Source organism: Chrysochloris asiatica, unplaced genomic scaffold, assembly GCF_000296735.1.
Source record: "Chrysochloris asiatica unplaced genomic scaffold, ChrAsi1.0 scaffold00305, whole genome shotgun sequence".
Classification (NCBI taxonomy): domain Eukaryota; kingdom Metazoa; phylum Chordata; class Mammalia; order Afrosoricida; family Chrysochloridae; genus Chrysochloris; species Chrysochloris asiatica.
In genome coordinates, this window is record NW_006408823.1 from 1,692,103 (window position 1) to 1,698,591 (window position 6,489).

The 6,489-nt window shown below is 51.1% G+C and overlaps 1 non-coding gene across 1 annotated transcript; it reads right to left on the minus strand.

Annotated features, from left to right (window-relative positions):
- Window positions 1–5,814: 5,814 nt before the first annotated feature.
- Window positions 5,815–5,885, minus strand: TRNAG-GCC. The gene has a single exon. It is a non-coding gene; the product is annotated as a tRNA-Gly (tRNA).
- Between the last annotated feature and the right edge of the window lie 604 nt (window positions 5,886–6,489).

Below are 6,489 nucleotides of genomic sequence, written 5' to 3' on the forward strand. Positions count from 1 at the left end.
CAGCTGCAAAGGGGGCGCTGTGACTGCAACCCAGGTGGGCCATCAAAGCCCAATTTGGTCAGAAGGCCAGTAGGGAGGGAAGCCTGCCAGTGAGGTGGGCAGAAACAGCTCCCTGGTTGCCGCAGATGCCAACAATGCTCCCTGCAGGCCAACGATGAAAACAAAGGAGTTCTGAAGGGCCCTCGGAGCCAGGCCCGACTTCAACATCTGGTTCTGTCCTTGTTAGCTGCCATCATATGGCCCCCGACTCCGACTCATGGTGACACCCCCCCCCCCCCCCCACCCCCCCGCACAACAAGACGCTGTGATCCATACAGTTTTCACAGACCAGTAATTTCCAGAAGTACATTGCCAGACCTTGATTCCTGGTCCATTTTAGTTTATAAGCTTCACTGAAACCTGTTCAGCATCCTAGCAACACATTCTACTGGCCCTCTCCTTGGAAGTTTGTAAAGTACTTAGCTTTGCTGGGCCTCAGTCTCTCCATATGTAAAGTGGACGTCACTGTTGTACGTGCCACAGGGCTGTGGGGAGGATAACAGGCACACCTGGGAGATACGGATGGCTCAGTTCCTCAACAAAGCCAGTATCGCAATTAAGTGAGTCCCATGCATTTGTGTGTTTCCTGGTGCATAGCAAAGAGATGCTGACACTAGACTGGGATCTATTATGTGTGCAGTAGCAAGACGACAAAGTTTGAAATAGTGTGAGAAGGACCAAAAGGGGACACAGAGATGTGAAGTGAGCGCAGGTTGCTGGAAAAATGATGCCAGATGCAGGCTTGCCAGAAACCTTCAATTTGTAGAAAATGCAGTATCTGCAAAGCTCTGTAAAGTGAAGTGCCATAAAGCAAGGTCTGCCTGTAGTTGAGACGACTGATGAAAAGTGTTACCTTGGAACAGAGTCCTGTCCCTTTGCCTTATCCTGTGTGCACCTTGTATAGGAGGAATCCAAGCTCCTTTTAAGGTGACAAAAGCCAGCAGCTCAGGCCCTCAGAGTCTAAAAAAAGACCTCAGGCTGCCCACACCAGTCACTCCGATCCTCGTGCAAGCCGAAACTCGCTCCGTGTGTGTGTGTGTGTGTGTGTGTGTGTGTCTGTCTGTCTGTATGCGCTGTGGTGATGCCTTGCCTTGCCACAGGGAACCTGCAAGTCACATCAGTATTTAGAGAGGCTTCCTGCAACATCTGTGGCCATTCTCAAAACAGGAGAGGCTGGGACAAAAATGTAGCTGGTGAGTCTGCTTGAGGGCACTGGACCCCCAAATCCCAGGCTCCTCCCAGCCCCAGGCAGCTCAGCATCTAGGGTTTGGGCGAAGGCTCTGGGTAGGTAGGCCTGCACTGAGGACTGTCCTCTACAGGAGTGAAAGGAAGAAGGGCTGCTCTGCCCCCTTCCAGAGCCCCCACCCCTGGTTCCACCTGTGACTGCATGTGTATCATTCCCCCCTGTCACCTCATGGGGGTGACTCACTCACATGGATCTTCAGAGGTTGGTCCCACCGGCTCCTACTCCCCAAGTCCTCCACCCAGCCTCCTCTCAGCAGTCAGCGAGATCTTCCAAGGGGTGATCCTCCAGTTTAAATCCCACCTACCCACTTACAAGTGCCTCCCACTGCTCACTGAAAAGGTCAGACCCCACTACCCCTCACTTTGCCTGGACTCCTGGACCCCCCATCCCGTGTGTCAGCTGTACTTCCTCTAGGGGGCAAAGTGCTTTCCCATCTCAGAGGCTCTGGTGGGCTGCATGCTGTCACTCCCGAGGCAATGCAGGTGGATCAGCCCCAGGGCCATCTAATGGAGACTTCTCGGCCTCCCACCTCCTCCCAGGCTCAGCAGCCCCCAGAAGGACCTGCTTCCCAGCCTCCAGCCCCTAGGAGACGCCCAGGCCCTATAGCCCAACCCTGGCTGGTGTCAGAAATCTGTACCTGGGTCTCCCCACACGGAGGTGGCAGCGAGACCCACCCTTGCCACCTTCTGCTCTTCCTGCTCAAGCCAAATTTCACCAGCTGATACAGGCTCTTCCCGATCCCACCAGCATAGAGAGAAACTGAGGCCAGCTGCATAAGAAAAGGACATACACTGTGAGGGTACACCAACATGGGTTTCTTAACCTTCCAGTGCCTGCTTCCACATCTGTGAAATGGGGATAAGATTAGTCTTCACAGCAGCGCTTTGAGAAGCTTCCAGGATACGTTCCTTGTAAAGCACTTTGGATGTGGCTGGCCTGTGCCAAGGGCTGGCAGTACCTGGGCAGGGCTCTCTCTGTTTTGTTCCCTGTGACATCCAAGACACCCAGCACAGACCTGGGTCAACAATAACTACTGGCTATCCAGAATAGTAGCAGCCATCATTCACTGATCTCAGCCTTTACTTCCTCATCCATAAAATGGGTCAGTCACTGTGTCTGCTCACAGTGTAGCCAACAGAAACACACACTCAATAAGTGGGAAACGTCTCCAAGGTGGCATGTGGACAATGCCGCTTTGTGTTCAAGGGCAGTACTGTCCAACGAGATAGGACAGGAACCACAGGGCAAATTTCAAATATTCTCAAAGCCGCATAAAAAGAAATGGGAACTTAATTTTCATAATACAGCTTATTTAACCGGTCACAGCTATTTGCTGTGGAATCAGTCCCTGACTCATGGAGACCCCATGCATATGGGAACAGAACTCTACCCGGTCCACAGCAGCTCCATGGTAGGCTGGAGATTACACTACTTCGCTCTATAAGGGTTTCACTGGCTGATTTTCAGAAACAGATTGCCAGCCCTTTCCTCCTCGCCCATCTCAAGTTTACAGACTCAGCTGAAACCTACTAGCAATGTGCAAGCCTCCACGGACAGTTGGGTAGTGACAGCACATAAGGTACATAGGTTAGGAACTAAACCCGGCCTCCTGTAAGGAAGGCAAACATTCTACCTCGGAAAACCAATGTTTCCTTATTTAACCTACTTGGATTCACAGCCAGCATTTATGGAAGGAACAGTTAAGAAATCCGACAATATATTACATGGGCAAACCCACTGCAAAACACCTCTTTTAAGTGCTAACAAACAAACCCAAGCCAGGGTCTTTTCAGTCGCCTTACATGCATCCGAAAGCTTTGCAACGAATATAGAAGACAGAAGGAGAGTTCATGCATTTGAATTATGATGTTGGCAGAAAATACTGACTATACTTTGGGCTGCCAGAAGAGTGAAAAATATGTGTTAGAAGACGTACAGGAATTTGAGACATCTCATGAACTTTGGACGTGTCATCTGAAGGGGACCAGTCCCTGGAGGATATCACGCTTGGCAAAGTGGAGGGTCAGTGAGTAAGAGAAAGGGCCCCCTTTGAGATGGTCTGACACTGTGGCTGACACAATGGACTCAAACGTAGCAATGGCTGTGAGGTGGCGGGGGACCGGGCACTGTTTGGTTCTGCTTACATGGGGTGGGTCACTAAGAGTTGGAACTGACTCAACAGCACCAAACAACATCGTCTAAACCATCATCATTTCGACAGGCAATCAATCTAAAAACATTCTTAAGGAGATATTTTACATTCTTTTTTGAGTATTTGTTGTTAGGTACCATCGAGTTGATTTTTGACTCATAGTAACCGCATGTGACGGAGCAGAATGGCCTCACAGTTTCCGAGCCTGTCCTCTTTATGGGACTAAGTTGCCACGTCTTTCTCCTGCAGAGCTGCTGACTGGATTGGAAACACCAAGCACCTGACTGTTGTGCCACCAGGGCCTCTCTTCGTCATCCTGTTGTTTTCGTTGTTGTTAAGTGCCTTCGAGTCAGGTCCAACCTGTATGAGTTTTCCCAAGATTGGCTGGTGAATTTGATCCATTTGCCTTGCAGTTCAAACCAACCCTTGTGGTCGGTCCTGCGCTCATCCTACAACAACAGCAGGTCTCCAAGAAGAAAGGCTTCTGGTCATACTAGGTCTTCCAAATCTGGTTTGTATTTTATGTTTCTGACACATCTCAGCTGGTTCAAAGGGTCTCTCAGGCGACTGGTGGTTACTGTGCAGGACAACACAGTTGCAGGTGATTCTGGGGTCTGCTCTAAGCGCACCGTGACAGCAGCCTGCCAGCTTTACTATAATAAAGTGGAGGGATGTTCAGGAACATCTGTTCGTCTTGCTCAGTGCCTTGTACTTAACATGTAGTCACTCCCTGGCCTCCCTGCCATTCCTCCACTAGACCCACACATGCTGGCCAGATGCCAACTCCAAAGGCGGGGTCTTGTCCACAGGTCTGTGACTGCCCAATTTCAAAACCATCCGGTTCCCAGTTGCCACCCATGACTGCCTGGGTGTGAAATGCCAGGGCACGCAGACTGCAGCCTGATCCCTTACCCACGAGCCACTGGGCAGAGTTGGGCACCTGGCTTGCTCTCTGGCATCCTTCCCTCAGGGTCAGGAGAACAGGTCCTTGCCCTGACAATCCGTGAGCAGATCACAACTCAGCAAGCAGGAGACACCATGTCCCTGTCATCAGCCCTGGGCCAGTTGTCCTATCCAGTCAGCCCAACCTGCTCTCTCCTCCGTGTGTAGGGATGGAACTCGCAGGCTGACCAGACCCCCTTGCAGGCCAGGTCTGACTCAGCCACTGTGAAGTTCTCCCCGTGGGGGTTAATTCTGTCTCAGTAGCTGCTTGGGGAGCAGGGAGCGTCGGAATGTCTGGAACTTAAAGGAGTGTACACCTCTTGATGGGAACTGGCCTCGCCTGGGCCCCTGATGGCCAGTGATCCTCTTCCAGGGTCCCACCTGACTAGTTTCCTGAAGAATGTGCCCCCACCCTCTTTAAACGCTGGCTGGGAGTTCCCTGGTGACACGGAAACTAAGCGCTCGGCTGCTGACTGAAGGATGGCAGGCTACATCCATCCTGCTGTGTGGGATGAGGCACTCTGCTTTTGTCAGATGACCGCGGTGGAAACTTCTGGAGCAGGTCTCCCCCCTCCCTTCACCCTCCCGACCCCCATCCTACAGGGTCACTATGGCTGGAATAGACTCGCCAGACGTGGCTTTGGTTTTGGTGGTTCCCTGAGCACCTGTCTTGTCCCCCACACAGGAAGCACAGAGCAGGCAGATATGAAATGATTGCTGGGTGGTAGCCTTGGTATGACGCTGTAGGACTGCTCCTCGGAAACGCTATGCAGCATTGCTATGAGTCAGAACGAACTCCACGGCACTTCACAACAACAACCATAACAACTATAAGGAGTGTGGTGGTGCAGAGGTTAAAATGCTCCACAGCTAACTGAAAGGTGGGTGGTTTGAATCCCCCAGCTGTCCTATGGGAGAAAGATGTGGGAGTCTGCTTCCATAAGTATTTACAGCCTTTAGAACCCTGCATGGTAGTTCTACTCTGTCCTCTAGGGTTACTGTGAGTCAGAATCAACACACACAACACACGGAAACACACAACACACGGAAACACACAACACATGGAAACACACAACACATGGAAACACACAACACATGGAAACACACAACACACGGAAACACACAACACACGGAAATACACAACACACGGAAACACACAACACACGGAAACACACAACACACGGAAACACACAACACACGGAAACAGCAACAACAACCAGACATTTAGAAGACCACCATCGTTTGTATGTGTATCAGCCCGCCCAGTGCCTTGCCTGCATAGTCCATTTAAACCACGCTTCCTTAGGAGGCGGGGCTCATGACAGCTACTGGAGCGATCTTCAGCAACCCTTAATTTCCAGCCTTGCATAGGCTTTGTTGCTGCGGTCCAGTACATTCACCCACAGCGCCATACGAGGACTCCAAAACTACCTGTTACATTGGCCGGGAATCGAACCTGGGCCTCCCACTTGGCAGGCAAGAATTCTACCACTGAACCACCAGTGCTCCCTTGCATAGGGTTTTGTTGTTGTGGTTGTGAAGTGCCGTCGAGTCAGTTCCAACCCATAGCAATCCTGTATAGGGTTTCCGAGGAGTGGCTGGTGAGCCTGAACCGCCGACATTCCAGTTCAAACTGACTTTGCAGTCCAGTGCATAAACCCACAGCACCACACCAGAACCCCTGCATAGGCTTGGGGCTTAATAAACAGGTGTTGAAAAGAGCACACATTTGATAGCAGGTCAACAACTCACCGCTCCCCATTTTTTAGATGAAGACAAATAAGGCTCAGAAGGGTTAAGGAACCTGCCCAAGGACACACAGCTGGGAAGTGGTAAGAACAAGACTTGAACTGAAGCAGCCACCTTCTCCACAGAAGAGGAAGTCAATATTGACCACAGCGGGGAGGATTCAGGCCAACAGGGCAGTGTGTGGGCGGTCACCACCCCAGCAAGCATAGTGATTTACATCCTATTTGCATTTGAGTCCAATTAATCCAGGCAGATGAGTAACACCCAGGGTGTTAAACTGAGGCTGAGCCATTCTTGTCAGGTGCTACCACAGTCCCAGTGAACAGATCTTTGGGGTGGAAGGGAATTAGCCTGTGTCAAA